We start from the raw sequence: 26,657 nt of genomic DNA, 5'->3' as shown, positions 1-26,657 counted from the left end.
CTCACATATAGCACAGAGTTCAGAATCAAATTTGTCTAGCTTTATGGACCATCTTCTCCCTACAGATTTCCACTTCTTATGAATTAATTGTAACTTGTAATGTAATATAATGATGATGTCCTATTCCTGTTTCCTTCTAGAATTGGCTCTCATGACTTATTTAATAGCCTGTTTGCCATAATAGATGGAGACCCTGGTGTAACCAAATAATAGATTTTAACATATCCTTAACTCATGATTACTAAGAAAAAGATACTGATTCTCTACTCCTAAATCTCAATAAATGTTTTTGGAATGTTCCACCTCATGATATTTATGGCAAATATAGTACTTTGTACTCAATAGCCTTACAATGTTTTGATCATTTGGATAAACGCTCAAAGCACCTGTGGGATTGAGCAAAGTTGTTTTAACCAATAAACCACATAATCCAGTGTAATATGACTTTGGCTGTAGCTATCCATGTAATGAGCTTCAGGGAATTGATGAATCAGTGAATTAGTCTTTAAGTCATTAAAGCCTCATAAATACTTAGTACCTTATACACTTAAACAGGTAATAATATTAATATATGCAAGCATTTATTGAATGCATATTCTAAACCAAGAACTTATTTAAGTGACTTTTTGTCACTATTTCATTTACATCTCACAAAAACATGAGGAAATCATTGTTACTATGCCCCCATTTTTTAGATGAGAATCTAAGGGGTCAACAAATAATTCATTTACACAGTTAAAACTGGAACACAGAAAATATAGCAGTTTCACATTTGAAGCCTTTAACCTACCTATGTATATGTCTTTCCAAAGAGGAAGGAGAAATGGGCTGGAATTCTAGAAACCTGCACTGAATTTCAGGTAACAAACTGAGTTCTGGAGCTTAATCAAATCACTTTTCCTGACTCAGAGTGACCTTTTTTGAAAGATATGCCTTTCTCTGATTATTCCAGCTTCACTATACCTTAAAATGGGTTTTCCTTTGCCTGTATGTCGTCCTCCCTGCCCAATCCAAACTTGTTGGTCTGAATTTTCCTACTGACTCTGCATGAACACGCGTCTTTAGTTCCAAGGTCTCAAATCCTAATCTTCATGGAGAGTGTGGTGTTCTTACTGTTATGGTCCCACAGCACCCTGTACATACAGCATTTAGTGCATTGTTAATTCCAGATATTCCCCCAAAGTCTCTGAACTTCTTTAAATGTTATCTCATTCCCAATACATAAACAGAGAGCATAGCCTCACATACACAAAGCATTTAGCAAATGAATGCTAAATGGAAGAAAGAAGAAATGGATAAATGGACATCAATTTCCTCATTTATATAATAAAGAATTTGGTTTAGTTGAATGTAAGATTCTTCCTAGCCCTAAAGCTAATCACTTCTGCCTCTATTGATATATTAAAGCATTTAATCAATACTTACTATTGATCTTCTTAACCTCAATCTCCATTACACACTTTTGTTGTTTTCTTACTTGCCCAAACTGGCAGAGATTATGACTGTACCAAAAGATGTACTGCTTTTCATTTATCAGATTCTCTTGCAAAAAAATTGGGCCCTGTGACTAACACCTCGCCAAGAAAACTTTGGAGAAAGGATTATATTACTTTCAGGCCTGGCCCTTAAAACATCCTGAAGGGCCTAGCAGATCTCTTTGGTTCTCCAGTCACCCTGAAGTTAGGGAATCACTGAGAGTATGGCTTGGAGACCCTAAGGAGCAATGGAGTAACAAAATGAAAAACCACTGGCTTTCTAAATCACTGCTTATGTAGGAATGACCCAGGAAAGCCACATGACTTGTGTCAGGCTGTATAATTAGCATCTCTTCCTTCTTTTTTTCCCCCCTTTATTTATGTTTGTTTTAGTCTAAAAAGAAAAAAGTATGTAGAATTGATTCATGGTATCTTCATCTGAATTTTTCCCATAAGACTTTCTGAGTTACAAATCTGTAGAGTCTTAGACATAGCAGAGCCATTGTTAATGGAAGAGTAGAAACAGGAGTTTCAGACTAACAATAGATCCTTCAATAATCAACTAAGGCCCAACATATATACCAGGCACTTGGTAGACATGACAACTGAGCAAAAAATTAGCATTTAGGGTCTTTATGTCTCAATGGGTGGCAAATAAATGTATATCTACACACACTCCTTTTCTTTCCCTGCAGTTTCAGTTTTGCTTTGTTTTGAATGGATGATATAACACTGAGAAGAGAATATGTAGTACATGAGGAGACCACACTTATAATTTATTATCTCTAAGAGAAAATATCCTACAAAGCTTGGCATATTTTATTTTACCGCTTAAGATTTAACTTCCTAAACTCTAATAAGAAATCCCTCCAGGAGAGAGAAAAAAAAAATGTATGGTTCATTATTATAATTTCCCAAAAGAGTCTTTAAAACCAGGGTTACTTTAGGTGAAGTATATTTTAAATCATTTGCTAAAATATTTAATGTTGACTCCTAAATATCTAAAATATTTCATTGAACTGGCTTTACAAGAATGTTCCTTTCAATGTTTCCTTTCAGATAGGATTATAACAAAAGAAGAAAGTTGTGCCATACTTATTTAATTCTTTAGTAATCTCAATAAGTAATATTATTAACATCTAATTTCTGATCTCAAATTTATTTATTCCCTTATCTTCTTCCTGATATTTCACAGGCCTCTTGATTTGTCTGTTACAATGTGTAGAGACAGAAAAGAAGGAAGAAAGAACCAGAGAGAAAGGGAGAGAGAGAAAGGAAGGGAGGAAAGAAGGAAGGATGGAGGAAGGTAGACATGTGACTTGTGTATAGGAAAGGTTTGGAAAGCCATTTTTCCATTCAGAAAAAGCAAATGAGAGAGGAAAACCCACAGGTTTAATACAGTGGTTAAATTTGAAAACATGCAAAATATTGGAAGAAATTAAAAATGACAGAAAGCTGGACATACACTGCATGATGGGACATTTTGCCTTGGTCATAGAGATCACTGTCTGAACACGAACTGAATCAGTTACACATTTAAAACAAATTCAGCAAAGGAATAAGTGAAACAAAGCTCAAAAAGAAAAAATAAATATTACCTAAGTAAGAATGAAAAAACCTAAGTAATATTACCCTAAGTAAGAATGAAAAAACCTGAAAGCAATACTATTGTACTTTGTGTTTATTCTTTTTGGTTAAAAAATTGCAACCACTGATCATGCTGTCCAATCTTTGGAAGCTAGGAAAGATTAGATTAATAAACCTTGAAAACAATTATTGGTAGTGTAAATGGCCTGTCCCCAAAAAGCCATTTAAGTAACTTCCCTAATTATTAAGACCTTATTTATTTTGATCGTTTATTTATTTTGAGAGAGAGAGAGAGAGCATAAGAGGGGAAGGGGGAGAGAGAGAGAGAGAGAGACTCAAGCAGGTTCAGTGCTGTCAGCTTAGAGCCCATCAGGGGGCTTGATGCCATGAACCGTGAGATCATGACCCTAGCGGAATCAATAGTTGGATGCGTAACTGACTGAGCCACCCAGTAGCCCCAAGATCTTCTTCTAATGAATAGTAGACACAAATGTCTGTGCTCAAATAAGAAACCCACCCCCAATTTTTTCCAAATCATTTAGTGGCATTTAGTTATACTTTTTAAAAATATGATTGTGAGTGCATACAACTCTGCCAATTAGTGCCCGTATTTGGACTGAAGCATAGTTCTGAAGCTCAATCTCAGCACTGTCACTGCTCTTCTCACTCTACTGCTCTGACCCTTGGGATGTATACCTTTCCCTGAAGGAGAAGCATTTTGAGTTGCCTAACATCTAAAAAACACTTAAAAAAAAAATCCTGTTATGGGCTAAATTGTGTCTCCTCAAAGCTCACATGTTGAATTAAGGCCTAACATCTAGTACCTCAGAATGTTAACTATGTTTGGAGATAAGGTCTTTAAAGACATGATTAAAATAAAATGACATTATGTTTTGCTTTGTTTTGCAGTGGGCCTTAATCCAGTATGACTGGTATCTGTATAAGAAGAAGCAATCTGGGCACGCACACAGAGACACTAGACATGCGCACACAGGGATGCCCATGTCAAGCCACAGCATGAAGGTGGCCATTTGCAAGCCAAGAAGGGAAGCCCCAGAAGAAACCAACTCTGCCAGTCCCTTGATCTTGGACATCCAGCCTTCAGAACTGTGAAAAATGAAATCTTTGTTTTTTAAGTCCCCCTAGCTGTGGTATTTTGTTATGGAAGCCTGAGCAGGCTAAAACAGATCCTAAGATTTCTGTCCTAATAGTTACTAAATGTTGTGGGGAAACGTACACAATTTTATCTCATTTGCCTGGAAGGACTGATGTGAACATTTCTGAAATCCTGATTATTAAAAACTTAGGGAACATTTATGAGATAACGATTATTTAAAAATTAGAGGTTAGGGGCGCCTGGGTGGCGCAGTCGGTTAAGTGTCCGACTTCAGCCAGGTCACGATCTCGCGGTCCGGGAGTTCGAGCCCCGCGTCGGGCTCTGGGCTGATGGCTCAAAGCCTGGAGCCTGTTTCCGATTCTGTGTCTCCCTCTCTCTCTGCCCCTCCCCCGTTCATGCTCTGTCTCTCTCTGTCCCAAAAATAAATAAACGTTGAAAAAAAAATTTAAAAATTAGAGGTTAATATTAGAATATTAATAGCTATAAACACATATTTTCTAAGTGTTCACATTTTAATTGATCCATTATATAGTTTTCAAATTAAGAGAGTACAGCAGATTAGAACACTGTTTAAATATACCATTGTTCTTCTCACCTTCATAGAAGTGTGCTTCCTTGCCCTGTTATGTTGGTTTGGCCACATGGCTGGCATTAGCCAGGGGATACTAACAAATGTAATTGAAATTAATGTTCAAACTATGTTTGTGCAGTGGGGCCCTTGTGACTCTGTCCTGGCCCTGGGAAAACTTTCCCCTTCAACTTGGGGCTCAAAATGTCCTCCCACAGAGCAGACCTGAGGCTAACGCAGAGGGAGGAGCCAAGGCCAGTTGCCCCCCAGGTTAAGCAGGGCCCCCAGGTAAGTCTAGCCAAGATGACCTGATGCACAGGTGAACTGCAGATGTATGAAAGAGAACAAATGACAGCTATTTTAAGTCACTCAGTTTGGAGGTGTTCTGCATGTAGCTATTGAGCCATAATTGACTGATGCATAAAGCATGATTGCAATCAATAAAATAAAGCAAGTTGATTACAATGTAGGCAGAACTTTTCAAAAATTTTCAATAGAGTATTTAGGAAATCAGTATTCTTGTTGAAAATTGAAAATATTATTGTTTATATTCAATACCAGAAATAGAAGCTAATGCTGACATTCTACCATTTCTTGAGCACTTATTATGTTCTAGGCACAGTGATGACCTCTGATTATTTTATTTCATCTCAGTAATGACCCCAAGGTTAAGTATAATGATTACCATATTTTACAGATATTTAGTGATTTTCACAGTATCATACAGCTAATAGGTTGTGGAGTTGGAATTTGAATCCAGACAATCAGCTTCTAGTGCCTGGGCTATTTATTTATTTATTTGGCCCTAGTAAAACAAAGCCTCAAACAATTGATTTAAGACATAGAATTGTTCCTCTCAATGGAAATTTTTAGTAAAAGGTTAAAGATGTAATCAATTTGAAGAGAAACCAGAATATATTGAACTCTTAATTTTTATAGCATATCCAGATATCACAAATTCTCTATTATTTCATGATTATTTTATAAACTTAATTGCAACTATAATAAATAGTATTTTGTATACAAATATGTCTTCTCCAGGGGTGTCTGGATGGCTCAGTTGGTTGAGCTTCCGACTCTTGATTTTAGCTCAGGTCAGGCTCCCAGGGTCATGAGATCAAGCCCCAGTGGGCTCAGCATGGATCCTGCTTGATATTCTCTCTTTTTGCCCCTCTTCCCCATTCATGCTCTCTCACTTTCTAATACAACAACAAAGATGTCTTCTGCACACTATATATACTAAAGATTATGATTTCATTATATATCCTACCATATATGAAGAATCTTACCTATTTAAAAACCTCTTTTGTTCTATGCCTAAATCTGTTATACATAAATATCCATATTAATTTATGTCTAAATAAGTTGTGTGTGTGTGTGTGTGTGTGTGTGTGTGTGGATAGATAGATAGATAGATAGATAGATAGATAGATAGATGTGGATTCTTAGTTTCTTATCATTAAACACAGCTTCTTTCACTTTGACATAATAGGAAACAGAACTGATGGGGAATTGCCAGGCTAAACAGCTACACTAAAGCCAATTGACCTAGCCAGATCTTTGTTTTAATGATAATATCAAGCTGATGGGAATTGAGTAAAAATATCACTTCTCTGTAACCTTCTCCATAACTCGTAGGTGACCTATTCAAGAGTTATTATGGGACAAAGAAAGATGAAAGGCATGCATGTTAATGGAAATTATCAGAACACTGAAGTTACCTTTGGAAAAAAAAATGGGTGATTAAAGAACTTTTATAACATTTGAGAATGTCTTTGTAACTAGGTCGAAGAGAATCCAGAATCCTCTCAGGTCATTAGAAAGCATGGGGAAGCTCTAAAATATAACGGTCCTTTTGGATTAGTCCTCTATAAATTCTCCCCACTGCCCATTCCTATCCCTTGCCAGTTCCAAATGTCCAGGTCCCCGTAAAGAAAATACAGTTTCTAGTGAATTGGTAGAGTGTACCCCAGCATACACAGAGATCTTAAAATATGAACATGAGGAAGAAGTTCTCATACAGAATGCTAACAAAACGTTAGCCAATTACAAGGCATGCCTGAAATTAAAGTTGATGCTAAAAGCAGCCAAATCAAATTAGTTTATCCTAACAGACCAGACTTGTACATTCAAAGTGAAAGAACTTCGTTTATTTTTATTGATCAGTAGTGTTCACCAGAATCTGAAATCAAATATCGGCTTGGCCTGAATATAAAGGCACTAGCTAGTGAATGATTTGAATGTTTCTCATTTCTCTCTATCATTTAACTTGCATTATACACATTCATGTTCTTATCCATGATATTGCTCGAAAGGATATTAATTTTTTCACAGTTGTATTTTTCCAGCCCTGCAACATTATGGCCTCTCAGCAGCTATTGATTTACAGAAATATTTGGATAAACTAGATGGTTTTACGCTGTTTCCATACCTCCTTACAAAACATGGTCTAGCATCTCTTTGAATTAAATCATTTTAGCCAGGGTTCTTTGAGTTCTAGTTAGAGACATTCCATACAAATACTAAGCCTCGTCATTTACTTTAATATTGGTCAGCTGGCTGTTTTCCCAGATCATTTAGAACTTATAGTATTAAATTTAAAAGACTATTGATTTTAAACTTCTATAGATCAGGTGACTTTTCAACTCTGTGATTCTAAAACAGTGTCAATACATATAGTATATTACTAAGGAACTTCCAAGGCTAAAAATAATATGCAACATTAAATAGGATTAATTGATATGAAATTTGGTAAGGTTTTTTATTTGATTATAATGGAGTAAATATCAAGTGCATTATATGTTATTTTAATTGTGTAGTTATTATCACATTGTTAAACGATCTACCCTTTTACTTTCTCATTTTACTCCCTTGAAATAATTATATATTAAACTACTCTACACTATGGCATTTTGGATTATGTAAAAGAAAAAAGAAACAACATTCATCCTTACCCCATATGTAAAGGAACTAAGATCCTACTCAGGTATTTGGAATCTCTCCAAAACATACAGCTCTTCATTAGAGTCAAAATAGTTAAAACATATGTAAAAGGTGCATTATCTTCTGATCATTGAACAGTCCCTCACGCTGGCAGAAACTGCCTCTGTGGATCTTGAGTCAACAGCTATAGGTGTGTGCCACAGAGTTCAAGAGGCCATTCTTCCCTTATTTTCAGGTAAACTCTAGCACATTCATGCATATTCATAGGCTGTAATGCACTTCTCATTCACTTACCATTTTTGGTCTCTGAGACTTTTCTTTTAATATATAAAAGGAACAGCATGACCCTGTCTTAAAAATTGAAATATTCACTGATCTATGGTTATTCCTGTAATATCACAAGTGTTGGTGAATAATTCAAATTAAATAGTTTCCTATATATTCCATTTTAAAAGGGACTTCATTTACTTTCTTTCAATGGTTTCCTCCTGTGCTGTTCTCACCCTGCATTATTCATATGCAACCTCACAAATTGCTATGAGTTCGAGCAGTGCTGATATAAATCATAAGGCTATTTTCTCTGGAGGACTTCAGCCTTAAGCTCTACAACTTGTTTTAAAATGAAAACTGTGTTCAATTAAGGTGATTTGTTTGCTTCAAAAAATTAACTATCTTATATTGCCATTTGCAAGAGAGAAGACTGAAGTTACATTTCTGGGTTTGAATAATTTTAGAAGTAATTTACTTTCTCTCTCTGGCTGTATCCTTGCATCTAGTTTATCCTGTCCATTTATTTGTGTCTAGGTCATATTCTTCAGGATATAAATATAGCTATCAAAGATTCCTTTCCCAACTGTTTTGCATTTTGACTTTTGACTAGTTGCTCTGTAAACAGACTAAAATAATGTGTTCTTCTCTGCTGTCAGGTCCTTCACTGAAGGAGAGGAACAGAGAGAGAGAGGAAACAAATGGAAATGCAAGGAAACTGAGAAATTAGATTCAGGGTTGAGTACTGCTATCAAAGTAGTATTTTAAGAGTGACATCACTAAAAATGGTGGAGTAGGGAATCTCATCCATCTCTCCCCAATGCAACTAATAAGATGAAAGGCAACATGTGGAGTGGGAGATAATACTTGCAAATCATGTATCTAATAAGATGTTAATATCCAAGTATGTAAGGAACTCCTACAACCAAATAGCAAACAAACCACTACGATTACAAAATGGGTAGAGGACCTGAATATACATTTTTTCCAAAAAAGACATACAAATGGCCAACAGATGCATGAAAAAGTATTCAACATTACTTAATCATCAGGGGAATGTAAGCCAAAAACACAATGAGGTATCATCTCACACCTGTTAGAATGGTTCTCATCCAAAAGACAAAAGATAACAAGTACTGGCAAAGATGTGGAGAGAAGGCAACACTTGAGCACCCTTGGTGGGGATGTAAATTGGTGTACCCACCATGGAAATCAGAATTCAGATTCCTCAAAAATTTAAAAATCAGTAGCTGCACTTGTCATGCAAATTGGTAGAACTAGAAAAAGCAATTTGGACCTTATTCTCAAAGAAAAGTGTTTATGGGTGTTCATCTGGCACCTTTCTCAATGACCAGTACAAAACATTTGTTTCACCTGACTTGAAGCACTTCCAGGACAGGGATGACTTCCCCAGTGGCTTTTGCCAGAAGCGTTTAATGAAACACATATTGGTTACAGCAGACTGGGGCAAAGAATAACACTTGAATAAGCTTAGGTTACACTTGAGACTCAATCTTAACTAATGGGTCAAAGGAGAAATCACAAGGGAGATAAGAACATTCATTAAGACCAATAAAAACGAAAATACAGCACACAAAATTTTGGGATACAGTGAAAGCAGTGTTCATTTGGTGATGTAAAGCTATAAACATTTATACTGGAAAAAAAAATAGAAAAGGATTTCAAATCAATAGCCTAACTGTACAGTTTAGGAACTATAAAGAGAAAGACAAGGTAAATCCAAAGCTAGCAAAAGAATGAAGTCTGACCCCACCTCATATCACATACCAAAATTATTTTAAAATGGATCCAAGACATAACTATGAGAGCTAAAACTATACAATCTTTAGAAGAAAATACACAAGTATACCTTCATTATCTAGAATTTAGTAAAGTGTTCTTATATGAGACCAAAATCACAAGCAGAAAAAGAGAAATAAAAACAAGACAATGAAATTATTATTGAAAATAAAACTGCTCTTCAAATGACACTAAAGACAGTGAAAAGACAACCCAATGAGTGGGAGAAAATGTTAGCAAATCATTAATCTAATAAAGGTCTAATATCCAAACCATATAAAGAAGTCTTACAACTCAATAACAAAAAAAAAATGTCCCATGTGGGTAAATGACTTGAGTAGACAATACCCCAAAGAAGATCTACAAATTGCCAATAAGCACATGAAAGATGTTCACAGCTTAGTCATTAAGGAAAAGCAAATCAAAACCTCAGTGAGATACCAATGCCAAGGATGGCTATAATTTTTTTAAAAGAACATAAATATTGGTCAGGATGTGGAGAAACTGTAGCTTTTGTACATTGCTTTTGAGTATCTAAAATAGTATAGCCATTATGGACAGCAGTTTGGCATTTTTTTTTTCTTAAGTTAAACATAGATTTACCATTATGACCCAATAATTCCACTCCTAAGTTTACATTCAAGGAATTGAAAACAAATGTTAAAATAAATACTTATACACAAATGTTTATAACAGCACTATTTGCAATAGCCAAAAAGTGGAAACAACCCAAATATCATTGACAGATGAATGGGTGGAAAAAATGTTGTAAATCCATACGATGGAATATTCTTGAGCCATATAATAGAAAGAAGTACAGATACATGCTGCAATGTCAATGAACTTTGAAAACATTAAAGTCAGTGAAAGAAATCAGACCTAAAATTTCACATATCGTATAGTTTCATTTATATTAAGTATTCTGAGTAGGTAAATTGATAGAGATAGAAAGCTGATAAGTGTTTGCTAACGGCTGGGAGGGGTGCAGGGGTAGGGGAAGGAAGGAGGAATAGTAAGTCTGCTTAACTGGTATGGGGTTTCTTTGCGGGGTGAGAAAAATATTCTGGAACTATATAAAAGTGGTGGTTGCAAACATAGTGAATGCACGCAATGACTCTGAATCATGTACTTTAAAATGCTTAATGGTTGGTCAGTTGGTTAAGCGTCTGACTCTTGGTTTCTGCTCAAGTCGTGATCTCAAGGTTTCATGAGTTCCAGCCCCACGTTGGGCTCTGAGCTGACAGCATGGAGCCTGCTTGGGATTCTCTCATTCTCCTTCTCTCGCAGGCCCTCCCCCAGTCATGCTGTCTCTGTCTCTCTCAAAATAAGTAAATAAATTTATTTTAAAAATGTTTAATGGTTAATTTTATGTTGTATTAATTTTATTAAATAAAAGGCAAATAAATAGAAGCAACATTTTATCAATACCAAATATTAATTTGAACAATCACTCTTTACTGATTTATTGTATAAGGCTAGAGGCAGAAAAAGACGATAAAATTAGACATGAAGAGAAGGCTCATTTTTCCATTGAGAACTTTAAGCAGAATGCTTAGGAAATGTTTACTTGGATTCTGGAAAAAATAAAAATAAAACAAAATAAATAAAATAAAATAATAAAATAAAATATAAAACAAACAAAATAAAATATTGATCTAAACTCACTCACACACACACACACGCACACACACACACACACACACACACACACACACACACACATACACAAATCCAATAGTCTTAACATTTGTTTGATGGATCCAGTGGGGTACTAGAGCCAGCTTAAAAAAGTGAATTGTTATATTTTTTTCAGGCAATTTGAAAGGTGGTAGTTATAACACAATCATTAGAAATCCAATCATCTAAACCTATAGTTAAATAAATTACATTAAGATATTAAATACTCAAAACTCCTCACTTCTGTATTTTTAATATATTTTATTACTATCTATGTTCTCAAGACTACACCTATTTTACAAGAATGGTTTAAATGTTGTATGATGCTGTGTTACTACTCATGTTTTCCCAGTTCTGCATGAAGGATGTCTCTTTGGCCATGGTAGAAGTATTTAAACCATGGAAATAAGCAAATGTCATAAATTTTAAAATTCAGTTTAACGTTTTGTTGTTCAGACCAAGAAATGATGAAATATATTAACGAACGTAAGCTAAACTTAAAAATATGTTGTTTAAGGGCACCTGGGTGACTCAGTCAGTTAAGCGTCTGACTTGGGTATGGGTCATGATCACATGGTTTGGTTTGTGAGTTTGAGCACTTCATCTCATTGAGCTCTCTACTGTCAGCACAGAGCTCACTTCAGATTCTCTGTCTCCCTCTCTCTGCCCCTCTACCAGACTCTCTCTTTCTCTCTCAAATATAAAAACATAAAAAAATGTATGTTGTTTGCAGTTATTACTTTGTGAATAGCCAAAAAAAAAGAACACCCAAGAAGTATATTTCCAGTATAATTCCAACTAAACTAAGCACTCACTGCAGTAGCAAATGAGGGAAGTTCCAACATATGCCTTTGTTGTTTTACTCTTGTCATTTTTGCTTATGTAAACACAAATATCAACAAACATTCATGTCAGAACTAAACTTACTCATCATATGCAACCACAGGCCAGCTGTGGATAGAAGATTATTGCAAAGAATCAACAAAAGTGTTCTACGGTACTTTTTATTTTTTAAATGTTTACTTATTTTTGAGAGAGACAGAGTGCGAATGGTGGAGGGGCAGAGAGAGAGGGAGACACAGAATCTGAAGCAGACTCCAGACTCTGAGCTGTCAGCACAGAGCCTGATGCAGAGCTTGAACTCAAGAACCGTGAGATTATGACCTGAGCCAAAGTCCAAGGCTTAACCAACTGAGTCACCCAGGCACTCTTCTATGACACTGTTATATGTATCTCCATTGGCTATGTGAAATTACAAGAGTGTTACATATTTTAGTTTTATTTGTAAACTTAGTTTCACATAGTCTTGATATTAGTAAAATTTCTATGCACTGTTTTCCCTTGAGGAGCCACTTGTGAAGCATTTACCAGCAAAACACTTTCTTAAATTTAGAATGCTTTAACTTTCATTTTAGAACTAGTTCCTATGGGGAGTTAAGAGCTGAGAACTCTCAGTGTTCCCTGGAGATTTCCTCTGCTAAGCTAGAGGCTAAAACTTTCCTTATGTGGGAATCCTTAGGAAGCTTCTCATTTGAGTTTTCTTCTGTACCTAACACTTGACCCAATTCTCTGACCCAGGAGACTCTACTTCATAGAGAACTCATATTATCTAATTTGAGGGTAAAATAGCTATATACGTCCTTTGGAATTCTTTTGCACAGGAGACTTCTTTATTTCCCCCCATTTAATTACTCAAGCATTTATATCAGTTTGGACTCATGGATATTTATTTTAAATTTTAAGTTATGATTTAATACTGCTTTATTCACTTTGATGCTCAGATTGATCCAGCTTTGGCACGGGGGCTCTTGCAGTTGCCTTTTGTTTCCCTTTGATATACCCACATCAACGTAGTGGGGTTTTTGTTGTTGTTGAGTATTATCCTGCTTTGTGGCAGTAGAAGATACTCCAAGCTCATCGTGTGTATTTTCTGCTTTAGTCCTAAAACCAGTCATTTTCCCAAAGGGTCCTGCTCCCTCTCATTGAAGACTGATATCAGAAATGAGGTGCTGGGCTCTAGGTGTGTTTGTTGCTACTGCAGTGCTGTGGCATCCAGGCCCTTTCAGGTGACAGAACAAGGAAATGTATGTGCGTGTACTTCCCTGTGTGCGTGCACACGTGTACAAATATTTCGATATATAACCATCTGTATATTTATTAGATTAAACATGGCTTCCCTTTGATACCGCCAACTCTATTTCATCATGCTAGCCTCCTCTCTTTCCTTATCTGCAAACTCCGCATCCAACAGTGAGAAACCTGACTCCCACCATCTGCCATTCATGTCTTACTTGTTCAACTTCAGTACACGTGTCCATTATATGGAAATAGCAGTATCAGAACCAATACATCATAGGAAATCGCTTTATCAGCTAGATAAAAAAAAAACAAAAAAACAAAAAACCTCACTCATTTCTAAAGTTATCTAGTGTAGCACCCCTGTCCCCACCCTCTTCAGTGTGGCTCAGCATTTTTTTTTTTAATTTTTTTTTTCAACGTTTATTTATTTTTGGGACAGAGAGAGACAGAGCATGAACGGGGGAGGGGCAGAGCGAGAGGGAGACACAGAATCGGAAACAGGCTCCAGGCTCTGAGCCATCAGCCCAGAGCCCGACGCGGGGCTCGAACTCACAGACCGCGAGATCGTGACCTGGCTGAAGTCGGACGCTTAACCGACTGCGCCACCCAGGCGCCCCAGTGTGGCTCAGCATTTAAAATAGATTGCTGTCCCCTTCTTCATGCCAAACAGGGATACCCCAAATCTGAATTTATTATTTTTTTAAATTTACATACATTAAGGTTCACTCTTTATGCTCTAAACTTCTGTAAGTTTTAACAAATAGAGTGTCACTTATTGACTATTACAGTATCATTCAGAATAATTTTATTACCCTAAAGGTTCTGTGCGTCACATATTTAACCCTTACCTATTTCCACTGTCAACCGCTAACGCGTTCACCATCTCTGTAGTTTTGCCATTATCAGAATGTCCATATAAATGGGATCAAACAGTATATAGTCATGTCGGATTGGTTTATTTTATTTATAAATATACATTTAAGATGCATCTATGTCTCCTGTAGCTTAAAAGCTCATTTGTATTTATTAAGGAATAATATTCTATTGTACAGATATACCACAGATGTTCTTATCCATCTACTTACTGAAGGGCTTATTGATTGCTCCAATTTGGGGTAACTGTGAATAAAGCTGAAAATGACATTCATGTGAAGGTTTTCGTGTGTACATACATTTTTAAATGGTTAAATATATAGGAAAGCAATTAATTTTAGTTTTGTAAGAAACTGCTAATGTCTTTCAAATGGCTTTACTATTTAGAACTACCACAATCAATGGATAAAGATTTCTGTCACTCTGAATTCTCACCAGAAATTGGTATTATCCGTTTGCTCAGTATTAGCCATTTTATTAGTATGTCACATTGCTTTGATTTGTGAGTCTCTAATTATAAATGATGTTGGATATCTTTTTATAGGCTTATTTTCTATTTGTATATCTTCTTTGGTAATATGTTCAGATATTTTTGCACATTTTTCTAATTGTGCTCTTCTGCATCATTGAGTAATAAAAGTTCTTCATATATCGTGGATGTAAGTATTAACTATGTGCTTTTCAAATATTTTCTCCCATTTTATGGCTTAACTTTTGTTTCTCTAAACCATGTCTTTCACATAGAACTTTTAAATTTTAGTAAGTACAACATTTTTTGGATAGTGCTTTAGTGTTGTAGCTAAAAGTATGTTACAAAAACACAAGATTATCTATAGATGAACAAAGATAAGAATTATAGTATATTTCTCATCAGAAATTATACAGGCAAGAAGAAAGTAGAGTGAAATATTAAAAGTGCTGAAAAACACTACTGACCTAGAATCCTATTTACAATGGGATTTTTCTTTAACACTGAAGGAGAAATACTTTCTCAGAGAAATAAAAGCTGAATTACGCTTCACCAGTAGATGTTCCCTGCAATCGGTGATAAAATATGTTTTAAAGAAGAAGTTATATAAATCAGAAACTTTATTTATATTAAGAAAGGAATAATATTAGAGAAGAAATAAAAGTAAATGAAATGAAAGTAAAATAAAGTCTATTTTGTCTGTTGGTAATTTACCTAAAATACAAAGGTTCATTTAAGGTAATAATAATAACAATGTGTTAGGTTATGATAGCATATGGACAAGTGACATAAATGATGTGATTGTCATAATGGGTGGGAGGGAAGAATCGGGAATGCTTTGTTAGAAGTCACCTGCGCTCAAGTGAAGCAGTATAGTGCTTTTGAAGGTAAATTTAGATTACTTAAAAAAATATATTTTAAACTCCAGAGCAACTATTAACTTGTTTTAAAAGAACAATTTATATCTAAGTAGGGGAGAAAATTAAACATAATATCCTCGCAATAGGCTGAATTATGCACCATCGCCCAAATTTATATGTTGAAGTCTACACCACAGTAACTCAAAATGTGACTGAATTTGGAGAAAGGGCCTTTAAAGAGATGAATAAGTTAAAATGACACTGTTAGGATAGGCTCTTTTCCAATATGAATGGTGTCCTTATAAGAAAAAAGAATTTGGACACAGACAAAGACACCAGGGATGCACGTGCACAGAAGAAAGAACATGAGAACACAGCAAAAAGTGGTTTTAAAAAGGAGAGAGCCCTCTCTTTTAGAAAGGAGAGACTAAACCAACCCTACCCATATCTTGATCTTGACATTTCTAGCCTCTAGAACTGTGAGAAAACAAATCTGTTGCTTAAGCCACCCAGTTTGTGGTATTTTATTATGGTAGTCCAAGCAAGTTAGTACAACACTCAATTAAAACTAGAGGAGAGAAAGAAACAAACAAAAGAAATGGTCTACATATACCAAATAAAGACAAACTGTCACAGTGGATTAAAAAATAAAAAAGACTTAACCGGGTGTTGTCTAAAAGCAATCACTTTAATTATCAAGATACAGATGGAATGAAAGAAAAGAGATAAAAGAAGGTATATCATGCTAACATTAATCAAATATGACTTACAGTAAGTTATATTTGTTTCAAACAAAGCAGACTTCAGAAAAAAAAATTTCAGGAACAAATGTGGGTTTTAAAAAAATCAATTCTTCAAAGCGTGACAACCTAAATGTGTATGCACCTAACAACAGTGTCCAAATCTGTGAGGTGAAACTGATAGAACTTCAAGGAGAAATATATGAATCCATTATTATAAATGAGACTTCTGCCCCCTTCTTTCAGTAATTGATAGATCAAGTAGGAAGAATATCAATAAGGATAAAGTTGACTTGAACATCACTATCAATCACCATGACCTATTTATTCCACATTTCTTCCCAAAGTTTGGACTTCCTTTTTAAAATACACATTTTCATGTATCAGAAGACTTATGTACCCTCATTTCATTAATATATTACTTATTTGTACTTCCAGATTGTCTATTAAGCTGATGAGATGATTTATAATTTCTTCTGAAATCATTCTTCACAGACTACCTTGATATCCTGTTCTAATTTCATTTTATTGCTTTCTAGCTCTTGTATTTTTACCTTTACTATTCCTGGTTTATTTTACAAGAAGGTGTATCTGATTAATTTATGTTTGAAAGAATACATAGAAAATGTAGTAGTAAATTGCAGTAAAACTTGCGAGTCAGAAATTTTGTAATTAAAGTTTGATTGGTTGTACATTCTAGGTTCAGAATCACTCAGCAGAACTTGATTAACATTGCTTTATGGCCTTCTAGCATCTGTGTTGATGGTATCTGAGTCATATTAACTTCCCTTTTATCTCTATTAATTTTTAAGACTTTTTTTTGATTTTTGTAACATTAAGTGTTTAGTTTAATATTAGTTTTTACAACATTCATTGCTTAGTATTTCACAGAAGCTTTTGAAGCAAAAATGCAAAGATTTTATTCCAGCCAGGGGATTTTTTTTATCTGGTTCTCCTTACCATGAGCTTGATTCAGTCCTCTTTGAACTCCTATTACATGTATATTGGACCTTGTTCATCTTATCCTTACATATATTAAAGGATAAAAGTTTGGAGTGTTTGTTTTCCTCTCCAGTTGTGCAGTTCTAGATATCTTTCCTGCATTTGGATACTCTAAAAAATATCAGGATATGTCAACCTGAAGTCATCTCTTCAAGGAGTTGTAAGGTAGTAATTCAGGGTTGGCTATCATAGCTGTGAAGGTTCCTTGGTGAAGCTTAGTATTCAACTGTCTTTCCTCTTCTTCTTTAACTTCCCCTTTCTCTCTTTCCATTTCCTTCTTCTTTCCACCTTGTTTCTTAATATTTTCCTTGCTGTCACCATTCTTGTTTAAGAGAGCTATTAAACAAGTGCTCCAGTGCCCACCTTGAATCAGAGGTCTTCACCATCTTATTTTAAGCAGTGCATTTGGGGCCCCTTATGAGAGAATTTTAAGGTATTTTGCATATCTACTTCACATTTTTGTTGAAGTTCTCTTGGGCCAATCCTCTAGATTCTCCGAATGAATCAATATGTTCTACTATAGTGTCTAGGCACATGATTGATCATGACAATATAAAACCAGCAATTGTCAGGGCGCCTGAGTGGCTCAGTTGGTTAAGTATCCGATTTCACATCAGGTCATGATCTTGCAGTCCATGACCATGAGCCCCATGTCAGGGGCTGGCTGGCTGTCATCTCAGAGCCTGAAGCCTCCTTCAAATTCTGTGTCTCCCTCTCTGTCTGCCTCTCCCCCATTCATACTCTGTCTCTGTCTCTCTTTAAAATACATAAACATTAAAAAAAATTAAAACCAGCAATTGTGCTGTGCACAGCATGCAAGGTCTCATAATGTTAGCACTATAACATACCAACTGTATTCTGTAGGGTAGTGGTTGTTTTTGTCAATTAATGTTGTACGTCTTCCTTTTCATGATATTCACTAGGATTAACATTTATGATCTCTATATCCTACCATAAAAATGAACTTATATTTTATCTGATGCAATTCAGATAAATAGGCAATAGTTTTTTTTGTTTGTTTGTTTTGCTTCGTTTTGTTTTTTAGAAGGTAAGTAAGAAAACTGGTCTACCAAAGATGAATACAAAATTCATGTCCTACCAATGACAGTACTCTACTGCCCCTTCATATCTAAGTCATTACAATGAAGCCAAAATACATTCAAGACCACTAGTGGGAAGGGTTAATTAGTCAACCTAAATAAACTATTAGTTTATCTTTTTTTTTTAAATGACTAAATGAAGAAATTATGTGTCTCCCCCCCGCCCCAGGTTTTACTATCCTTCTTTCTAAAGGATGGATGAAAGTAGCATGGAATAAAATAATGAAATTAGAAGGCAAAAACAAGATCATGCATTGGGATTTTCACCAGTTTTTAACATCATGTTTTTAAGTGTTGAGTGAAAGAATGGTTAAATGAAAAATGAGTTAATAAGTTAGGGGTAAATACACAATTATACAATTGCAGGAAATGCCAGCAGTCCTGGGTCTTAAGGAGGACATAGAAGTTAAAACAATTTGCTTGTATAAATAAATAACCGTCATTAAAACATCCCAACAATGGAAAACCATTACTTCAAATTAAGGATATGTAAATTATATCTGTAATGCTGTGAGAGTATGAAACAAAATTTTATGATTGCAACAGCATTTGCCTAAATGATATAAAAATGTTATATTTCATCACACCTGAATCTAACGAGTTGTATCTGAAAGACTAAACTCTGAGTTAACTCAGTATATAATACTGTTACTGGACATATCTGGAGACATTTTCCTGATCAATAAATAGTGGAATTTGTTTTAATCAAATAAACACAGACCTGTGCACCCATTTTATCCTATCTTAATGTGAGTTTCCAATCCTTAATTAGCATTACAACTTGACTATAGTGTCCTTTTCTAGCAATTAAGAAAAAAAACTGCCTTTTCCTATCAATAAACTCTCAAAGAATTGCTTCACTCAAGATGAGTTATTAAACTTTGTATTTTTTCCTTGTGCTTTCTTTTCATTCTTTGACATCAGAAATAATAGGAATACTTGAGTGTGTCTTACTTGCTGTAAGCCACATTTTTAACTCCACTGCTCCATTTGTTTTTTAAGAATTTATGTAGTAAGTCAAGTCCTTGATTTTTTTTTTTTTTTTTGAGACTCAGAGAGAGAGAAAGACAGCGTGAGCTGGGGAGATGGGCAGAGGGAGAGGCAGGTGAGGGAGAGAGAAAGCAAGTGAGCGAGCAAGAGAGAGAGAGAGAGAGAGAGGATCCTAGAGAGAGAGAGAGAGAGACAGGATCCTAACCAGGCTCCATGCTCAGCATACAGCTGGATGCAGGACTTGATCCCAACACCCTGGGATCATGACCTGAGCTGAAATCAACAGTCAGATACTCAACCAATGGAGCCACCCAGGAGCCAGGAGCCCCAGGTCGTCGATTATTTTTTTTTTATCATTGAAATATATTTTCAAGGTTGTGATGTATGTTTTTTGTCAGTTCTTACTCTATTTGTGTGTGTGTACAGTGACAGCCCATTGTAGTAGATTGGTGTAAAATTCTAAATAGTAGACCAAGGCTTTTGACTGATTTCTAAGGAATGAATAGAATATAACATAGTTTATGACCTCCGTGTCTGAAGCCAAACTGACAGCTTCTGAATCCCAGTTCTGACACTTTCCATATAAGCAGGCAAGTTATTTAAACTCTGTTTCAGTCAACTGATATAGCTATTATAAGAATGAAATAGGTTAATAGATGTTAAGCCTAATAATCATGCGGAGCACATAGTAAGCACTTAACAAAAGAGCTAGCTGTTGTTATTATCTTCTTGTATTAATGCAGCTTAATATATTCCCCAGTGTTTATCACATTGCCTATTGGATAAGATTGGCTTCTTTTCAGGAACTGTTAAGGTTCCAGAACAATGAGAAACGTAGACAGAGCATAGTACTTGGCACATCCTTAAGCATGTAGTACATATTTGAGGAAACAAATAATATGAGATTAACCTGAAGAAATTTGCAATTGTTCAGTGTTAGAATAATCTCAGAGATGATGGAAATGAGATGTCCCTTTCAAAGACTGAGGTCCTAAAGTGCATCTCAAAGAATATTCTGTTCATAAATCCATTGTCAGCTAGTTTCTGTTACAAGGTGACTGAGAGTGGTGTTAGGTTGTGATATGATGGATGATATAATTTACTTTAAGCAACAACTACTTGGAGTATGGAAAATTAAATTAACACCCAAAATATATACCACATTATGCTTACCAGAATTATATAAGGAAATAGAACTTTATATTTATTATAAGTAAAATAGAAACTAACAAATTCACTTTCAAATTTGTATAAACCCCCTAATATAAAGCAAGGCAAAGAATGAAACCAAAATAAATGTAAATGATATACTAAACATATGCTAATTTTTAGTTTTTTTTTTTTTTTTTGTAGATTTTGACAAGGTTAGAAGCTCCATTATAACTCCTATTTCAGAACAAAAGTGATAAAAATTTCATTGTTGAAATGTAGAAATGACTTTACTGCCTGAGAAACCTCCATCCTAAGCAAGGCACCTGTAATGCACATGGCCCCATACTTTCTTGTTTTCATAACAACTGTCCCTTCTCTATTTAAAACTAAGCTATCCTTTCTGGAATTCTCTTTCTGTTTTGGATCAACCACTTTTTTGAACTAATCTCCTCATTTGTCTCCTTCTCTAGTGGTGGCATATGATGAGTCTGTGTCTACCCCAGCTGTTTCTAATTTAATGACTGGTTGTCTTTGGGAAATGACTTGGCAACTTCACTCTTTTGTTTAAATGGAGGCAGAATGTTTTACTATGTAATCACTATATGTTAAACAAAGTTTCTTCATCCTCCATTCTGTGGATAAGACAAACACATGTTTTCACAGTTGGATAATAAGAGAGAAGAAAGCAATGCAATTTAAAACTCTGTGTCTATTCTTGTGAAACAAGAGAGTAGGTTTTACAATTCATAAAAAAATACACACTTATACTGGAAACATAAAGAGGAGATTTTTCCTTCTATAAATATTTTTTTTAGTTTTATCTATAATGACTCTAATAAATAATATCAAATATCAAATGTTAAAAAAAAGTGTGCTATAATGATGGATGACTTTTTTCCCTTTTTAAAAAACATATTCTAGAGCCAATGAATAAACTAGAGTTAGATTTTATTTAATGAAGGAGTTGAGGCCTTCTCAGTATTTATCCCTAAAATTACCACGGACTGTAGAACTAGCATCTGTTTTGTAAGAAGATTGAAGCCATGGATCCACTTAAATATGACATATATTACCAAAGTCAGGATTTTGATTTCCAACCATAGATTGAAATGCTACCTTTTTTCGTCTTACCTTCGTCTTCTGAACTCCCATATTTTGCACTGCTTCTTTCCCTTTAGGCACATAACTGATGCACACATACAAACTGCAAGGATGACTCTCTTTATCCTACACAGCTATAGGGAATATTTAACCTGTGAATGCATTACTAAAAGCACTGTAGAGAAAGGATTGAGTGGAATTGCCTCTAGTAAGTAGGTCTCACCTGAGAAATTATATCTTTCTTTTCTGTTTTTTTGTTTCCTGTCTTCAGGGAGTGTATCCTTTAATAAAGGAGGCTAAGAAAAAAATACATAGTTAGGATAAGGGTAAAATGGAAGATAGAGAAGGAATAATAAATGGGGCTTAGGCGAGAAGTCAGAGAAAGTTTCCCTGAAGAGGTAGTACTTTAGCTTAATATTTTCTTCCAAGGGGAATTAGATGAACAGAAGGAAGAAAGTATCTAAACTGACACAACACCCTAAATAAGCAGAAAATATGGTATTTGTTCTATTATCCTTTTTAAAATTTTTTAAGTTTATTTGAGAGAGAGAGAGAGATAAAGATAGAGAGAGCGAGCATACACAAGGGGTGGAGAATCAGAGAGCAAAGGAGAGAATCCCAAGCAGGCTCCACACTGTCAGTACAGAGCCTGATGCAGGACTTGATCCCATGAATCCACAAGACCATGACCTGAGCAGAAATCAAGACTCAGACACCTAACCTACTGAGCCACTAAGGCACCCCATTTGTTGTGTTATTCTTGTAGTTGATGTGGGAATTTTCTTCTTTATGAAAGAATTTTATCTAATAAATGCAAAACAAATTTTTAAAATTCACCATTTTGTAATCACTAATGGAAAAGCGGATCTGGCATTAATAGCTGCACAACTCATTAGGTCAAACACTGTAAGAACAATCAAGCTGACTATACTCACACAAGCTGGTCAGACATCAATAAGAGGAGACCACCAGACGTGTTGTGTCTCCCAATGTGTTTCCAAAACACAGTATCACCTATCACAAATTCTTAAAAAACAAAAATCTAGAGACACTTTATCCAATGAAGCTCTAGATGTTATATTAATACAATTTTATAACAGATACAAAGATTCTAATGACCAACAGATTTGAATTCCATTTCACCACTTTTATGTATGTACTTGAAAAAAATGTCTTTTTGTTTTGTACTTTTTTGCTTACCTCTTTGTGCTTTAGTTTTCTTGTGTGTAAAATGGAATAGCAATAACAACTCAAATGTACAGTGCCTTCTAGGTTGCTCATGAAAAGTCAAGTAAATGTCTTACCAAAACTATTCTCCAAAAGTAAACCTCATGATCAATAATTATTATTGCTATTGCATTATCATTATTAAAAATCAGCTAACCTCAGAGAATTTAGAGTCTAATTGGAGAAAGAGGACTACACTGACAATTGTAATAGAACAGGAAGTCTCCTCTGAGAACAATAAAAGAACAAAAGATAAATATACAGTGTATTTTCATTATCCTTCTCTGAATCCCCAGTTATGAGCTTGAAGATAAACAAAATTCACTATAGCATGAGAGTAATCACTAAGGAACTGACAGTTTATGAAATTATTCTCTAGAAAATACCTCCCTCTTTCCCTTGCCAGCCACTTAACATTACTGAGTATCACTGCTCCTCTCCTCAAATTCTTTATCAATAACTCTGTTCACTTATTACAGTGTTCTGTAAACATTAGTCCATGCAATGCAAATGCAATGCAAATTAATTAGAAAGTGAAAGTGCATATCCTGCAAGAATTACATTTTCATTATGTCAATAAAATTATGTTTGTAGACTATTCCGGTCACGTATAAAGCCACTGCCAAGTAAAAGGTAGCGCAGTTAACAAATGAAGAAGGAAATATTGATAAAGCTGTATGTTAGTTATTTTTTAAGAATGTTTTAGAAATCAAGATTTAAGGTAGCTCTTTGGGGAAACCAATGAAAACTTCCTATGTTTTAGTTAAAAAGACATTCTTTATTATCCTTTCGTAAAACTGAAATCATGATGAAGGATATAATTTCACACTATTGCAAGATGTTGTTAGAAAAATTCTATGCACAAAAAGTAACACTTTTAAAGTGCATTTAAGAATCAGAATACAGTTGCCCTATATGCAGTCTTGTTAAAATAAACAAGGAGTAAGCTGTGTTTTCATTTCTTAGTTACTGTAATGCAAATTCTCTATTAGCCACCCCCACCATCCCACTCCACCACTGCCACTACTGACACTATTCCTTATACAATTTGATTCCAGTTTTAAATGAATTTACTTTAAGTGTCTTTTCCCTGTACTAAGCATCCTTTGATAATAAGGAGCTCCTGCATGTGTTTATATTTCAGATACTATAATAGACACAGCATCACTTAAGAAGAAAGTTGACTCAGATTTGGAAGACATATACAGCTTCCCAGAGAATATTTGGGTGCTACGCTAAGGAACTTAATGTTTAGGAAGCCATGCAAATGTATCAGCATGGGCACTGCATAATCAGATTTATGTCATAGAAAGAACATTAACATAAGACCCTGTCTATGGCTGCTTCTCAGCTCACCTCTAGTTATTGATACAGTAAACAAATTAGATTAGGTTTAATGGACAGTACCTTGTCTCAGTTTCACTATACCACTTGCTTTATATCCTAGGGTCATTTTTTTTAATGTTTGTTTATTTTTGAGAGACACAGAGAGAGAAAGACAGAGTGTGAGCAGGGGAGGGGCAGAGAGACAGGGAGACACAGAATCTGAAACAGGATCCAGGCTCTGAGCTGTCAGCACAGAGCCCGATGCAGGGCTTGAACACACGAACCATGAGATCATGACCTGAGCCAAAGTCAGATGCTTAATCAACTGAGCCACCCACATGCCCCAATCCTAGGCTCTTTCTGAAGCCATGTCTTTGGACATCTGACAAACCACTCAATACTCTTGCATGCATACACCTGGAAATTTAAGAGAATAAATACTCCATGCAGTAACACTTGGCCAGAGGATAAGGACCAGTGGATAGACACTGTCTTTCTATATTCCTAGCAGATAATTCTGAGGCCCTCAGGGGATCCCATGGTGGTGACCAGCTGGGTAACTCACCTGTGCATTTGTTCTTCCCCTCCCCTTTTCATTCTTTTTACTTGAGATCATGGCACCAAATCAACTTCTTTTATCTGAGATCCTATACCTGAAGGGAACACGTGGAGAGGGATAGGTCTTATCTTACAGAATTCTAATAGAAGAGAGAAGAAAAGGTAAATGGTGATTTTCATAATCCAAGAACAAATGATACAAACCTGAACAAAGGCTGTAGAGCACCTATGGAAAGATGGAGTGAATTTTAAGAGGTGTTAAGGAGAAAGAATCTGGGCAACTTATTAACTGATTAGATTTAAGGAGCAAGGAGAAGTATGGAATCTAAGTGGTCTTAAAGAATGTGGGGCTGTTGGGGTACATTATGAAAAATAGTAAAGAGTACTCTGGGGAAAAGACGATGAATTAAATCTGAACAAGTTAATTTTGTGGTCACTGTGTGTTATCTATGCAAAAACATATGGACAGTAGTTGGATATGAAAGTTTGGAACTCAACAAATTTCTGGATTAGAGATTTATTCAGGACACCAACATACACAGTAGTTGGACCCACTTGTGCAATAGGTATTCCATAAAATATATAGACTAAGGTGAGCACAGAGTTGAAGAATGAAATCTGGGTGATAAAATCAGGATAGAAGAGGAAGAAGAGTTGAACATTAAAATGGGAGGATACTACTAGGAGTTAGATTCTTCTTCAACCAAACCTAGTATCAGAAAAAAAAAAAACTGAAAAATAGTTTACAAACCTAAAGCAAAATTATTTCAAATATGAGTCAAGAAAACTAAGTTTGTATTCATATAATAGATGATTTAAATAGATCCACCTGACAAAATATATTTTTGTTTTTGTGAGCGAATCGTATTTGAGTAGTTTAGATAAAATATATTGTTATATTTCTTCAGCAACAGTGATGGTGAAATACTTTATTTGATGATGTAGTCATTGATATGGGTTTATCATATACTTTTGGAGTTTTTTTGGTGGGTTTTGGAAGGGCTTGTTGAGAATAAAGGTGAATTATATAGTTATGATCATGAGAAAGCCACAGAATAACAATTATAATTATAATCACCGATGCAACCAACCTTCATCAGCGACATGTTTGATTCCCATTTGCAGTGCACTAGAACAAGTATTTTAATTAATCTTGAAGCAATACAATGGAAAAACCAATCTTTGCTATTATGCAACAGTTGTTCTGCAAGAAAATTAACATTACAAAAGGAGATTGTGTAATTGGACTGTATAATTTCATTTTAATCTTGATAACTGTTTAGGCATAATTTTTAAAGTATAAATACTGCATTGTTTTACAATTCCAAACTTATCATGCATAGTTATTGAATGTTTTGATAGCACAAATTTGGGAAAGGTATCACTGAGGTACAGAAAGAAGAGCAAAATAAGTAAAGGTTTTGATCATGATATATTGCCTTTTGTGAATAATTTGTTTTTGTCCAATATCAAAAGTGTGCCAAAACTTTAATGGTAATGCTACTGTTTCTTTTTAATGTGTTATTTTATATTAGCAGTAATAGACTAATTGTTAAAATCCATTATATATATATATAGGTTTCATAGTTTGGGTCATAGCCAGGAACGTATTTATCATCCACAAAAATAAATCTTTTTTTTTTTTTTAATTCAGAGTTTTCAGTATTTAAATGATGAAGGTGCCAATTCTCTACTTTGGAAAAAATGTGGAGTTAAACACTAAAATTTGTGTCACTTCAACATCTT

General features: G+C 34.9%; 1 non-coding gene across 1 annotated transcript; it reads right to left on the bottom strand.

Moving 5' to 3' along the window:
* Positions 1–5,548: 5,548 nt before the first annotated feature.
* On the bottom strand, positions 5,549–5,664 carry LOC123596521. The gene has a single exon (XR_006711698.1). It is a non-coding gene; the product is annotated as a U5 spliceosomal RNA (small nuclear RNA).
* Between the last annotated feature and the right edge of the window lie 20,993 nt (positions 5,665–26,657).

This window comes from Leopardus geoffroyi, chromosome B1 (genome assembly GCF_018350155.1).
Source record: "Leopardus geoffroyi isolate Oge1 chromosome B1, O.geoffroyi_Oge1_pat1.0, whole genome shotgun sequence".
Lineage (NCBI taxonomy): Eukaryota > Metazoa > Chordata > Mammalia > Carnivora > Felidae > Leopardus > Leopardus geoffroyi.
Note: the sequence above shows the minus strand (reverse complement) of the source record. Positions and strands in the feature narration are given on the sequence as shown.